Source organism: Chrysochloris asiatica, unplaced genomic scaffold, assembly GCF_000296735.1.
Source record: "Chrysochloris asiatica unplaced genomic scaffold, ChrAsi1.0 scaffold00028, whole genome shotgun sequence".
In the NCBI taxonomy this organism is placed as follows: domain Eukaryota; kingdom Metazoa; phylum Chordata; class Mammalia; order Afrosoricida; family Chrysochloridae; genus Chrysochloris; species Chrysochloris asiatica.
Genome location: NW_006408546.1, coordinates 6,419,536 through 6,435,151, shown reverse-complemented (window position 1 = coordinate 6,435,151; position 15,616 = coordinate 6,419,536). Strand labels below are relative to the sequence as shown.

The following is a 15,616-nucleotide window of genomic DNA, read 5'->3' as shown; positions in this document are numbered from 1 at the left end:
CAAGGATTTATTCCAACAGGACTGCTATATTAGGAGCAAGTTGAGCATGATGAGAATTCCACTTCCATCTGGAGACTGTGCCTACAAGAAACACTGTTGTTAGGTGCCCTGGAGTGAGTTCTAACTAAAGGCAACCCTGAATCGGGTTTCTGAGGCTTCAAATCTTTGCAGGAGCAGAGAGCCTCATCTTCCCCGAGGAGCAGTTTGTGGGCTAAAGTTGTGGATGTTGGGGGTCCACAGTCCTGTGGTTACTGTATGGAACCACTGCATACCCCGCAAAAAACACTGTTGTTGTCATTGTTGTTAAGTGCCATCGAATAGGTTCTGACCCAAAGAGACCCTGTATAGGGTTTCCGAAGAATAGCTGGGTGAGCTTTAATCACCGACTTACAGTGTAGACTTTTCAGTCCAGTGCATTAACCCACAGCACTACACCAGGACTCCACAAGAAACACTAGATGAACACAAACAGCACCTATCTGAACAGTCATGTAGGAATACACTAAACACACACGGCATGCATATTCAGTGGACTATGAGTTACACATATTACATTATCTAGTGTTAGAACTCTTGGTCTAATTTCTGGTAACTTTCCTCCTTCCACTACTTCACAGAAACTCACAAGCTGCAACTTTTTCCAAGGCTTACTTCCACAAGCAAACCTTTTCAGGGAAAAATATTTATTACAGTATTTACGTATTTCTTCACCATCAAAAATGTAAAACTGCTACCATTTCCAACTGCTGTTGTTGTTGTTAGGTGCCATCGAATCAGTACCAACTCATAGCGACCCAATGCACAACAGAAAGAAGCACTGCCTGATCCTGAGCCAATCTCACAATTGTTGCCACAATTGAGTCCACTGATGCTGCCACTCTGCCAATCCATCTCACTAGGGTCTTCCTCTTTTTCTCTTTTCTCCATTGATAAGAATGTTGTTTATTGGTCCAGTGATGAGGATTTTTGTTTTCTTTACATTGAGATGCAATCCATACCAAAGGTTGTTGTGCTCTTTGATCTCCATCAGTAAATATTTTAAGACCTCTTCACTTTCAGCAAGCAAGGTTGTATCATCTGCATACCACAGGTTGTTAACAAGTCTTCCTCCAATCCTGATGCAATCTTCTGATCCAACAACTGCCTCTTGGTCCATGTATAGATTCCTCATGAGCACAATTAAATGTTCAGGAATGCTCATACTTCACAATGTTGTCCATAGCTTGTCATGATTCACACAATCAAAACCTTTGCGTAGTCAATAAAGCACAAGTAAACATCTTTCTGGTATTCTCTGCTTCTAGCCAAGATCCATCAGACATCAGCAATGATATACCTCATTCAACGGCCTCTTCTGAATCCAGCTTGAAACTCTGGAAGTTCTCTGTCAATGTATGCTTGCAACCGTTTCTGTATTACCTTGAGCAAACTTTACTCACATGAGATATCAAAGAGACTACCCAATGATTTCTGCATTCCGTTGGGTCACCTCTTAGAATGGGCACAAATACAGATCTCTCCCAATCACTCGGCCAGATAGTTGTCTTCCAAATTTCTTGGCAGAGATGAGTACCTCCAGTGCTGCCGGACATTCTTAAAAGATTTCAATTTTTATTCCAATTCCTGGAGCCTTGTTCTTTGCCAATTCCTTCAATGTACCTTGGACTTCTTCTTTGGCTCTTGAAAAGGTTGAACCAACCATTTGATCAAATGAATCAACCATTTCCTTTTGGTACAGTGACTCTGTGTATTCCACCCATCTTCTTTTGATGCTTTCTGTATCATTCAGTAATTTGCCCAGAGAATCTTTCAATAAAGAAAATCGAGGCTTGAATTTTTTCCTTCAGTTCCCCCAGCTTGAGAAATGCTGACCATGTTCTTCCTTTTTGGTTTTCTGACTCCAGATCTTTTCACAATTTGTTGTAATATTTCACTTTATCTTCTCAAACTGACCTTTGAATTTTCTGTTCAGCTCTTGTACCTCTTTTCTTCCATTTGCTTTACATCTCTACGCAGTGTCTCTTCCATTTTGACCTTTTTCTTCTTTCTTTCTTAATGACTTTTTGCTTCTTTCCTGTATGCTGTTCTTGATGTCATCCCAAAACTATTCTGGTCTTCGGTCTTTAGTGTTTAATTGTATCAAACCTGTTCTTCAGATGATCCCTAAATTCAAGTGAGATATATTCAAGGTCCCAATGTATATAAATATATATACATATTTTGGCTCTCATGGGCTTGTTTTCATTTTCTTCAACTTTAGTTTGAATTTGCATATGAGCAATTGATGGTCAATTCCACAATCTGCCACTGGTCTTGTTTTGACTGATGATATGGAGCTTTTCCATCATCTGTCCACAGATGTAGTCAATTTGGTTTCTGTGTATTCCATCTGGTGAGGTCTATGTGTATAATTGTCTCTTATGCTGTGTAAAGAAGGTATTTGAAATGAATAAATCACTGATTTTACAGAATTCTATCATGCAAACTCCAGCATCATTTCTATCACCAAGGCCATTTTTTCCAACTACTGATCCTCCTTCTATGTTCCCAGTCTTTGCATTCGAATCATCAGTAATGATCGATATATCTTGATGGCATTCTTGATCAATTTCATATTGAAAACACTGGAAGAATTCTTCTGTTTCATCCTCACTGGTTGAATGGTTGGTGCGAAAATCTGAATAACGGTATTATCTGGTCTTCCCTGTAGGTGCATGGATATTATCCTATCATAGACAGCACTGTACCTCATGACTGATATGGATATGTTCTTTTGACAATGAATGCAACACCATTCCTCTTCAATTTGTCATTCCTGGCATAGTAAACCATGTGATTGTCAGATTCAAAATGGCCAATTCCAGCCCATTTCAGCTCACTAATGCCTAAGATATCCATGTTTATGTATTCCATTTCATTTTTGACAATTTCCAATTTTCCTAGATTCATACTTCATACTTCCGTGCTCCAATTGTTAATGGATGTTTATAAGCTGTTTCTCTTCAGTTTGAGAAGTGCCCCATCAGCAAATGAAGGTCCCACAGGCTTTACTCCATTCATGTCATCACGTTCAGCTCTACTTTGAGGAGGCAACTCTTCCCCAGTCGCATTTTGAGTGCTTTCCAACCTGAGGGGCTCATTTTCCATCACTACATCTAACAGTGTTTCTGCATCTGGAAGGTCATCTGCAAACTGTCCACCATGGGTGACTCTGCTGGTATTTAAAATACTGGTTGCATAGCTTCCAAAATCACAGCTACTCACAAGCCACCACAGTACGACACACTGACAGACGAGTGGTAGACCATTTCCAAAAGGCTCCTTTTTAAAAAAGTGTTATTAATAAAGTTCTGAGTTTTATGATCTTTATCCATTTTCCTACAAGTCCTGTGGCTTTCAATTGTGCAATTTTGTAGTGATTTTAAAAATGCACATGTGCCACTACAGCAGACTGCATTTCTCATGGATTATATTAGACTAAGCAGTGTGCCGATGTTTTAAACCAGACTATAGGTGGTTCCAAACACTTATTTTGGTAAGTCAAATTTATCCTACATTTCTTTTATGGATCATGCTGTTGGGAATTTTCTATTTGCTCCATCTGCTTATTTTCTCCTTTACTTATGTTAATTAAGTATTTTAAAATAATTTCATTTTATCTCCTTCAATGCTATTTTATACCTGCTTTATACACACACACACACAAACACACATATGTAGGGTAAATCTAAAAGTACTGCAGTTGCACTGTTGGGTTAATGCACTGGATTGCAAGGTCAGTTTGAACTGCAAGGTCAGCAGTTCAAGCTCACCAGCCGCTCCTCAGAAACCCTATACAGGGTCACTATGGGTCAGAACCAACTCAATGGCACTTAACAACAACTCCTTCAATGCTTTTTTATACCTACTTTAGACACATACACAAATACATGGAAGGTAAACCAAAAAGTATTGCTACTAGGGTTCCAGTTCATACATTAATGGATTTATAGCAAACAAAATGTGTTTAAACATGAGCTCTGTTGATGGCTGCAGACAAGTTCTCTCGGTAATACACTTGTCTCAGTCTCATTAGGAAAACTTGCACACACACAAAAAAAAGGCACCATGGAAAAAAACAATTTTGAGGTTAAGGTTAATGTGAGATTTTTAACCAAACTAAAGTGAACAGCTTCCTAAATCATTGACGCTTTGCAACAACTTTACAGGAATGCTGTCCCACATAAAAGAGGGTTTTAGACAAGTAAGTAGATAGGAAGCATTTTTAGGAGTCGGTGGTAATGTTGTACGATAAGCACTGGAAAGCTAACCATAGGTTGGGAGTTCAAACCTACCACATACTCCTTGGAAATTCTATTCAGGGTTGGTATGAGTCGAAACCAACTCAATGGCACTTAACAACAAGCATTTTTAAGAAAAATCAGGAAGACCTTAAAAATGAATTCAAGACAGAGTGGTTATGGTTACGGCAACTGATTTGGGGGATTTCAAATGGATAATCTTGATAGATTTTCTCAAAGGACACAGGATAATCATGGAAGTTACTGAGAAGAAGTTTTAAGAAAATTGAAAAGTACACTGGTGAGAAAGAGGCCAGGACAGTGGCTACCAAGAAATATTTTGTCATCAAGACAATGCATCTGCTCATTCTTCAGTAGTAGCAGACCATCCTACGAGCATCTTATTGGGAACCTTACACTATCCTACACTCCTGATCTTGCCCCTGCAGATTTTTTTTTTTTTTTCAAAACTCAAAGACTATTTCAAAAGAACATAATTTCAGTCCCTTGAAGATGCCTTAACTGCAGATTTGATGTGCAAACTGAAGAGTGCAGAAGTCTTCAGAGAAAGGATTATAGATGGAAACACCACCTTAAGAAATGTACATATAAATCTAGATAATTAACAAACAATAACTTCATATTTTGCTATTTTTACTTAATAAAGGTTTCCATGATTTTGTAACAATACTCTCATTTGTGTGTGTGTGTGTCTATTTTCTTTTTTTACTTACTATCATTTGTGTGTGCATATGAGTATTTTTGTCAGTATCCTAGGATTCTGGGATACAGATGAGGCACTGTAGGATAAGCACTAGACTGCCAACCGCAATGCTAGCAGATCAAACCAACCAGTCGCTCCTTGGAAACCCTACACAGAGTCTCTAGAGTCAGAACCGACTCAACGACACTTAACATCAATATACATCTTGAATTAACTAGATTATGTTGAAATAATATCATATGTTATTACAAGAATCTTAACAGGAGTCTCTGAGTGGTACAGACAATTAACAAGCTTGGCTGCCAATCAAAAGATTATACATTAAAATCCACCCAGAGAAATGTGGTAAGAACCACCTGGAAATCTAAGTTTGAAAACCCAGCCATTAAAAACCATAGGAAGCTGCCAGGAGTCAAAATCAACTCAACTACAACTGACTTCTTTTGGTTTAAGAACCTTACAACAGTATACTCACAGTATCTCCCTCCTATCGATCTTGTCTTGGAGTCCTAGCGTGATGCTGTGGGTTGATGCGCTGGACTGCATGGTAGGTTTGAACTGCAAGGTCGGAGGTTCAAGCTCACCAGCAGGTCATCGGAACCAACTCAACAGCATTTAACTATCTATCTATCCTATCTTACATATAATACAGCTACTTTTACTTGTGGACTCCTGGTGTAGGGCGGTAGGATCAGCACTGGATTGCAAACCACAGGTTGGCAGTTTAAACCTACCAGCTGCTCCCAGGCAACCCTAAACAGAGTTGCTATGAGTTGGAACTGACTTGACGGCACTTAACAGCACTTACTTTTAGTTTTTTTAAATAACTAAAAATAAGAAAACAATGAATTCTATTTTACCGTCATCTATTTCATTTCTGACACACTCCATTCGTGTAAATCTAAGTCTTAGTCTGATAAGCAATTTGTTCTGCCTGAAGAACTTTCAATGTTTTTTTCAAGTAAATCTGCTGACAGTGAATTCATTCTACCTCTGAGTGTATTTATTTCTCCTTCACTTTTGAATGATATTTTCAATGGTCATACATTTCTGGGCTGACAGTTCTTTCGAGATGTCACTGGCATTGTTTTTCTTTGCTTTTCTGTATGTAATGTTTCTCTTTTTTTGACTGCCTTTAACACTTTTTGTCTTTTGTTTCCAACTGCATGATCATGATATGCCTACGTTATCTCTTTGAGCATAAGAGGGAAGAGCAAGATTCTGCTTGGAGTTTTTAAGCGTGGCTCTGTAATTTGACATCTAACATTAATCTTGGAAATCTGGTCTTCAAATATTTTATACTCTTTCATTTCTTCTGGAATTCTAATGTTGTTGTTAAGTGCCATCAAATGGTTCCAACCCACAGCAACCTTGTATAGGGTTTCCAAGAAGTAACTGGTAAGCTTGAAGTGCTGATCTTATGGTTCAAATCGACTTTGCAGTCCAGCATTTTAAACCCACAGTGCCACACCAGGATTCTAAATTCTAACTAAGCATTTGTTAAAAAGTTTACTATCAGCCATTAGATCTTGCATATTCTGTCTTTTTTTGCTTTACTTTTGTGTTTCAATTTGAGTAATTCCTATTGACACATCTACAAGTTCACTGACTCTGTCTTTGGCTGTGTCAAATCTGATAACCCCAAAGGCATGCTAGAGCTCTCATACTATAATTTTCATATGTAACATTCCATTTGATTCTTGTAGTTCCCATCTCTCTGCTAAAATTGTCCAGCTGACTCTGTATGTTGTCTACCTTTTCTGTTAGAGCTTCTAATACATTAATCATTGTTAATGTTGGATCGTCAGTCAGTTTTAACTCATAGTGACCCCAGAGAGGGTTTCCAATGAGCAGCTGTTGAATTTGAACCATCAACCTTCCGCTTATCCTACAGTGCCACACAAGGACTCTAGACTCCATATTAGTCAAGTTAGTTAAGTGACAACTACAACTCAACTGGTTCCAATTCATAGCAACCCTGTATAGTGTTTCCAATGAGAAGCTGATGAATTTGAACTACTCACCTTGCAGTTCAAATCAACCTTGCAGTCCAGTGCATTATCCCACAATGCCACACCAGGACTCTAGCATATTAGTCAGTTATTATAAATTCCCTTTCAAACACCAGCATCTGTCTATTTGAGTCTGGTTTTTAAGTTTGCATTTACTCTAGGAAATGTTTTTCTTTTCCCCTTGACTTGTGTAGGCCTTGCCTTGTAATTTTTTGCTAAAAGTTGAACATGCTGTGTAGGACCGTAGAAACCTAGAGAAATAAGCTCTATGACTGGAAATCGACATGACTTTTCTTTGCTAGGCCTTGTGTACAGGGGTGGTGCTGTAGGATATTGCAGTGGACTGTAATGTTGGTCTGAACAACAAGGTCAGTGGTTCAAACTCACCAGCCACTCATCGGAAACGCGATACAGGATCACTATGAGTCAGAATCAACTTGATGGCACTTTACAACAACAGTCAAGACCTGGGTTGGGTTTTGATTTGTTGTTGCTATAGTTCCTATACAGGGTCACTATCAATTGGAACCGACTCGATGGCACTTAACAACAGCACACATATCCTCGGTATACCACAGGCTTCAAATATCTGCAGAAATAACTTGTGTCTATAATGTAGGATAAGGAGCTCTGGTAGCGTAGTGGTTACGAATCGGGCTGCGAACCTTAAGGCCTGCAGTTCGAAACTACCAGCTGCTCCGCGGGAGAAAAATGAGGCGTTCTGCTCCTGTAAAGATTTACAGCCTCAGAAACCCTGTACAGGGTCGCTATGGGTCGGAACCGACTCGACGGCACTTAGCAACAACAACAACAATAATGTAGGATGGCCTTCTGGTGTGGCACTAGAGGTTAAGAAATGTTGTTCAAACCACAAAGTTGGTGGTTCAAATCCACCAGCTGCTCTTCAGAAATAATGACTCGAAGTCATGTCACAACAACAATATGCTGTGGAATGGCTTTCTGAGCAATGCCTGTCTGCTACTTTGTGCTGTGCTTCAGAGAAGGTCTCTTTGCATAATTACTAATCACTGCCCCCATAGCACTGCTATTGCAAGCTTCCCAGCTTGGTTCCTGGAGGATTTCCCAAGGCCCCACCAGCAGACACTCAGCCTTGTCATTCTAGCTGTGCAGGTGTCATACCTCCCCTCTTTCTACAGGTAGTCTCTCTCCTTAAACTTTGTCAGTGTTTCAGTGTATAATGTCAGCTCTTTAATACGTTCAACAAAACTCCTAAATCTAAAGTTAGCCCTATACATTTTTGTTTTAATGCCGGGAGGAAAGTTTTCAGTTTCTAAGTTCTGGGACTGAAAATGGAAAGTGGTTAGGTCACCTATAAACAACTTCAGGATAATAAAGGAGGTGTCACAAAATATTTGGTATAAAACAGAAGCCTTTTGAGGCCTAACAACGTTGAGAAACACTGATTTAAAGGATCTCTCATAAAACAACTTTCCTTTAACCATGTCACACATGACAGTTAACACTTAGGCCTACATACACTTATTTCAATTTTACTGTTCTTAAGCACCATAATTATAGCAGTAGGGGAAAGGTATGTAGAACAGAAACCTCAATTTTACTTGTATAAACAGAACTGGAGTCATGGTGTGGTGCTACAGGAAAACAATGGAGCACAAGGTAGATTTGAACTGCAAGGCCGGTGGTTCAAATCCACCAGTTGCTATTCGGAAACCCTATATAGGGTCATTAGTGGGAACCGACCAGATGGCACTTAACAACAACAAATAGAACTGGATGCGGAATAAAGAAGATGTAGTTAAACTAATACTAATAAAGAAGTATTAGTTTAACTACATCTTCTCTATTTCAGCCCTAATTTGGTGTTTATTAAGAACCTGACTCCAGTATCAACTTTCTTACTAATTTAATTACAGGGCTTCAAACCTCTTCATTCCGGTTTGACTCCCTATGGATAATTTGATTTCCCACCCCAGATATACTAAATTAGAACTTTAAACATCACTTGGACATCTTGTTAAATTGAAGATTAGAATTTGGTATACCTGGATTGGACATACAAATTCTTAGCAAGGGTGGTACTAGAATGAACTGGTTCAAATAACTGCTTAATAGTACTGTTACAGTCAACCTAGGTATCCTGCTTCTATTTGTGAATAAAATTAAATTCTTATAAATAACTTTCATGCTTTCCTTGATTCCTTAACTGTATTTTACCGTTACTTTCAAATTTTGTTATTTGAGTCGGTTCTGACTTATAAGAATCATGTATAGGGTTTCCAAGGAGCGGCTAGTGAATATGAATCACCAACCTTGCGGTTCAAACCAACCTTGTAGTCCAGTGCATTATCCCATGGTGCCACACCAGGACTTCATAGACTTATTGTCACTCTACAGAAAAAGAGGAATATATATTGTCTCCCAATGGAATATAAATGGTGGTATTTTCCATGAACAAGATTCTAGCCCTAAGGTTCTTACATTACAATCTCTTAATAATAACCCTCTGACTCCTCTTTTCCCTCCCTTAATACGTTCTACTTCCTGTTTTCAAATTAGGAATGTTATTTTCTAAACATGGTCTTAGTTCTCTGAGTGTACTGTGATATCGATAGCTATCATAAGTCAAGTTTCAGATGGTTGGTGGTGGCTAAGTGCCACTGAGTCTATTAAGACTCACAGCTACCCTATATAGGGTTTCCAAGGCTGTGGTGGCTGATACATCCATAGATGCAAACCGCTGACCTTGCCGTTAGCAGCCCAACTCTTAATCCACTATGCTACCAGGGCTCCTGTTGTTCAGTGCTGTTGAGTCGGTTCTGACCCATAGCGACCCTGTATAGGGTTTTCGAGGAGCAGCTGGTGGGCTTGAATCGCCGACCTTGTGGTTCAAACTGACCTTGCAGTTCAAACCGCCCTTGCAGTCCAGCACATTAACCCACAGTGCGACAAATATTGTTTCATATCACATTTTAAATGTTAACTGGATTTTATTCTACATGCCAAATTAAGTCAAACAATAGAACATGTCCCAAAAACACAAATAATTGTAAGTTTATGTCTTTATAGGTAAGTGAATTTCTGGTGGTAAGTATTTCCACATTTCCTTTTTCATTATTATTTAAAATAATAATAATAATAACAGCAAGATCAGTTTCATATTTCCACAGATTCAGAGCGTTGGTAATACACTACCCCACCACCACCACCACCAAAAAAAAAAAAGTGACCACTGGAAATGATTTCGTACTGAGAGCATTTCAAAACCAGAAATCTACCAAGTCCATAAAGGGAGAAAGAAAACAGTACGACAGAAAGAAATACTAGTCCAAGGTTCTTAAGAACTCATAGCGACCCTGTAGAACTGACTGCAACTGCTCCTTAAAGTTTCTTAAAATATACTACAGTGCAAGAGGCTCAAAATAACAGTATAAAGACCGCACATAGAGGAGACAACATCGGCAGATAGAAGCCCTCTTTTTCTGGAGGGAAATGAGGGGGACTCTAAAGGACAAGGAGACAGAAAGTAAGAAATCATTACTTTGAGAACATACCACTGCTTAGTTTTTATTGTTGGTCAGTGACTTACAGTCTGATCCCACTCATGGCGACCCTGTATAGTTTCCAAGGAGTGGATGGTGGGTTTGAACCGCCAAAGTTTTGGATAGCAGTCTAGAACTTATCCTCCAGCGCCACACGAGAGCTCTATCGCCACACTGGGGGTACATTTTTACACACACACACAGACACAAGTAACCGATAAAGGAAATTTCAAGGCAAGAGTGACCGGCCACTGAACACCCTACAATGAGGTTACAATGTAAGGGAAGGCACGCTTCTCACTTGTATTATTAAATCTCAACTATGCTTTTAAGAGCCACTTCATTGAACTTGCCTAAGTCCTACTTCACCCACTTCACAGCCCCTTCAAAAGTAGCAGAGCAGCAGTCAGGCAAAGACAACGAAGAACTAGCTACCCTGCAGAAAGGACTAGTCTCAGGGGAAAACTTGCTTGGGTAAAAGGGAGGGAAGGGAGAGATGACGTGAGTGGTCCCCATTTCCCAGTAAGAGAAACAAAGCTAAGCAAAGAAACGCAAGGCTGTGCGAGACTCGGGAGGGAAGGGCAGCAGCGGATCTAAGAAAACAAGAGTTGCCTGCATTAACTAGCAAGCTCAAAGGGAATCCCGAGGGCGGAGCCCAGAGGGGAGTGAGGGGTGTGAGGGGTAGGGATGTGCTGAGGGGAGTGAAGGCCTGGATGGATGGAAAACCAGAAAACAAGGCAAAAAGAGGAGTGGGACCGAACAATGCAGCGCCCTGGGCGGATGTCACTGGGAGCCTGGGGGTCCGAGGGAAGGAAGCAGCCTAGCAGTCTTGGGGGGAGGGTAAGCTGCCTTCCTTTAGCAGCTGCAGTCAGCGGCGCCAAGACACCAACCCTGAGCCCTCCAAGAATCGTGGCGTGGGAAGTGAAGGCAGAGCACCATGGTACGATGCCCAAAGTCAGCTTTACCTTCGCAGGAGGCTGGAGAGTTTCCAGCCCGAGCTCCTCCCGCCGCCGGCTCTGCGTCCAGAGTGGGATGAGGCGCCCTACGGCCTCCTACCCTTCACCACTTCCCCTTTTCCTAGCTGGGGCTCTAGCTCCGCAGCCGCGGATTCCTGTTGCCGCGGCGGCGCTACCTCCCCGCCCCCTCCGCCTCCTCCCTCTGCCTCTCAGAGGCTCACTCTGGAGGCCGCCATCTTCGCTCAGGCTGAGAGCTACCGCCCTCCAACGCGCCTGCGTTGTCACGGTCCAGGATGTCACGAGACCCAGTCAGCTGATCTCAACTCTTCCGCCTTCTGACCCGCCCGCTTACGTGTTTCCCCGCCCTTCCTTTCCACAGCCAGTTGCTTCCTTTCCTCAAATTCTGTGTTTCCTTTACCCACCCCGATCAGCCTTCTGGCAGTTACGCTTGCGCAGCCTGAAGAGGCTTGCTGTGAAGTCCAGAGTTTACGCCACGCGTTAAGGGGCCGGCCTCTTCCCTGGGCGTGCGTAAAGGAACGATGCCTTCTGCATTTCATCGAGAGCCACGCCCCTCGGCACGCCCTTGAAGTCCCGTTGGATACTGTTTGCTCCGACAATTTGCACAGAAATTGAGGCCTAGTGCAAACTAGTGGAATCCCTGGTGGTGCAGTGATTAAGCACTCAACTGCTTACGGAAAGAATGATGGATGATTTGAACTCGCCAGCCCACCTACAGCTCCGTGGAAAGAAGATATGATATGGCAGTCTCCTTCTATAGATGTTGTTAGGTGCCATCGAGTTGGTACTGACCCATAGCGACCTTATGCACAACAACGAAACACGGCCCGATCCTGGGCCAACCTCACTACTGTTGCCATCCCATCAATGCTGCCATTCCATCTCTTTGTGGGTCTTCCTCTTTTTCTCTGACCCTCCACCTTATCAAACATGATGTCCTTCTCCAATGACTGGTCCCTCCTGACAATATGTCTGAAGTATGAGAGACGAAGTTTGGCCATCCTGGCCTCCAGGGAGCACTCTGGCTGCACTTCTTCCAGAATGGATCTGTTGGTTCTTTTGGCAGCCCATGGCACTTTCAATATTCTCCTCCAACGCCATAACTCAAAAGCATCAATTCTTCTGCGGTCTTCCTTATTCACTGTCCAGCTTTCGCATGAATATGAGATTATTGAAAATACCATGGTTTGGGTCAGGCTCACCTTAGTCCTTAAGCTAACATCTTTTCTCGTCAACACTTTTTAAAAGGTCTTGTGCAGCAGATTTGCCTAATTCAATACATCATTTGATTTCTTGACTGCTGCTGCCTTGAGTGTTGATAGTTGATCCAAGAATAAAGTCTTTGACAACTTCAATTTTTTCTCCATTGATAAGAATGTTGTTTACTGGTCCAGTGGTGAGGATTTTTGTTTTTTTTGCGTTGAGATGTAATCCATACTAAAGGTTGTGCTCTTTGATCTTCATCAGTAAATGTTTTCAGTCCTCTTCACTTTCAGCAAGCAAGGTTGTATCATCTGCATATCACAATTTATTAATGAGTCTTCCTCCAATCCTGATGCCTTTTTTTCTTCATAGAACCCAGCTTCTAGGATTATCTGCTCAGAATACAGGTTGAATAAGTACGGGGAAAGAATACAACCCTGTCGCACACCTTTCTTAATTTAAAACCATTCAGTGTTCCCATGTTCTGTTCAAACAACTGCCTCTTCATCCAGGTACAGATTCCTCATGAGCACAATTAAGTGTTCCGGAATACTCATACTTCGCAATGTTGTCCATAGCTTGTCATGATCCGCACAATCAAAAGCCTTTGCATAGTCAATAAAGCACAGGTAAACATCTTTCTGATATTCTCTGCTTTCAGCCAAGATCCATTGGACATCCGCAATGGTATCCCTCGTTCCACGGCCTCTCCTGCATCTGGATTGAACCTCTGGAAGTTCTCTGTCAATATATGATTGTGGCCATTTTTGTATTACCTATAGCAAAACTTTACTCGCATGGGATGTCAAAGAGATTGTCCTATGACTTCCGCATTCCGTTGGGTCACCTCTCTTTGGAATGGGCATAAAAACGGATCTCTTCCCATCAGTTGGCAAATAATTTTCTTCCAAATTTCTTGGCAGAGATGAGTGAGTGCTTCCTGTGCCACTATCTTGAAAACCCTATGGGTGGTTCTACCCTACCCATGTTGTTGTAAAGTGCCATCCAGTCGGTTCCAATCCATAGTGACCCTTTATAGGGTTTCTGAGGAGTGGCTGGTGAGCTTGAACTGGTGACCTTGCGACCTTGTGGTTCAAACCTACTTTGCAGTCATGCGCATTAACCCACAGTGACTCACCAGGACTCCACCCTACCCTGTGTTGTTGTTGTTGTTAAGTGCCATCAACTCAATTCCAACCCATAACAACCTTTTATAGGTTTTCCAAGGAGCAGTTGGTGAGCTTGAACAACCAACCTTGCAGTTCAAACGACTTTGCAGTATGACGCATTAGCCCACAGCACCACACCTGGATCCTATAAATTGGAATTGGCAACATGGAAATGGGTGTTTTTGTTTGGCCGTGGTAGTGGACTTGATGTTTGAACTCAAGCAACCTAATGCCAGAACCTAAGCCTTCTATACTGTCACTTTGAATCTACATGGAAGTTGCTGGGCAGAAAGACAGGATATCAAAACGTGAGGATATTGAGATTAGAACCAGGGTTCACCTAAGAGTGATGTGGGCAAAGGCTTAATTTCAGAAGATCAGTCTGTATTCTCATGACAGAGTTAAAAAATAAGTGAGTGTACTGCAAACTTTTAAAAGATAGATGCTATAGGTTGACTTGCATGGATACATTCTTTTATGAGGGACAAAGGGCTCTGATAACCAGCATTTAACACTCTGCAGAGCAATCCTGAAATTGGGGTTTCTTGGGAGTACCTTCAATGATTATTAACTTGTTTTGGAAATGGTGGTTGCTAAAAAGAGGTAGACAATGATTCTTACTGATTCAGCTTCTTGACTCTGCTGACCTTTTGCTGTGTTGTTGGTGAGGGGGCCTGTAGAAAAAGACTTGCAGTTATCTTTATAGTAGACATAACTGTACTGCAACAATAAGATAAGGTGCAAGTTAGGGGAGATACCAGGAATAGCTGTGTGGGGGAAGACAGGGCCCGAAATTGTGTAGGAAGAGAGAAGACAAAACAGAAGGACTTAGTAAGTTAAGGGGCATTTTTTGTTCATACCATAGAAACAGAAACCATCAATGACATTTCCAGGATACAAAGTCTTCCAATAATTCTAGAAGATACAGCTGTGGAGTATATTGTTTCTACATTCCTAGAGGACCTTGCAAAATATAACTTTGTTTGTAAATGATCCAAGATTCAGTCCCAGGATTTTAAAAATCAAGACTAAATACTAAGTCTCAATTTTGTGTCCATTTGAGACAGATAAAATAGATTCTTAGCACAGGAAGACCCTTAGATATCATGAACTGTCCCCCTTCCCATTAGTGGAAAATTCCCTTCCTCTCAAGACTTTTTTTTTTTTTTTTTTCATGGCTTTTTTAGAAACTTCTTTGTCTGTATCCAGTGAACCCTGATGGTTACCACTTGATCTTCAAACCACATCTACAATTCAAACATGCCAGCTACTCCTCAAGAGACAGATTAGACCACCTACCCCTGGAAAGATTTATAGTCTTGGAAACCCTATATAGGGTTGGTTACTATAAGACAAAATCCACTCTGACAATGGGATTGGTTTTGGTTAGTTACCTTGTATTGAGCCCAAATGCTTTTTCGTTTGGAGCGCTGATGTCACCGTAGGGTAAGCACTGGACTACTAACCACAAAGTCCACATTTTAAACCCACCAGCCACTTCAAGGGAAAAGATCAGGTTTTCTGCTCCTGTAAAGGTTTACAGCCTGGGAAATCCATACAGGGAAGCTATGAGTAGGAATTAACTCAATGGAAGTGAATTTAGTCTGGGGTTTGGCCCTCTCTTTTATGAGCAGTTCACACACACACACACACACACACACACACACACAGTTTTCCTCTTCTATGTGAAATCTCTTTAAGTATTTGCCTATACCTGGCAAACTGATTGGAAC

The 15,616-nt window shown here is 41.2% G+C and overlaps 1 protein-coding gene across 1 annotated transcript in view; it reads right to left on the bottom strand.

Moving 5' to 3' along the window:
* DNAJC13 (DnaJ (Hsp40) homolog, subfamily C, member 13) overlaps nucleotides 1-11,603 on the bottom strand; it is a 173,921-nt gene extending 162,318 nt beyond the window's left edge. Inside the window, exon 1 of the mRNA XM_006840026.1 lies at nucleotides 11,503-11,603. The gene's annotated coding sequence lies outside the window, so the exon portion shown is untranslated. The remainder of the gene's footprint in view (nucleotides 1-11,502) is intronic.
* Nucleotides 11,604-15,616: the final 4,013 nt, after the last annotated feature.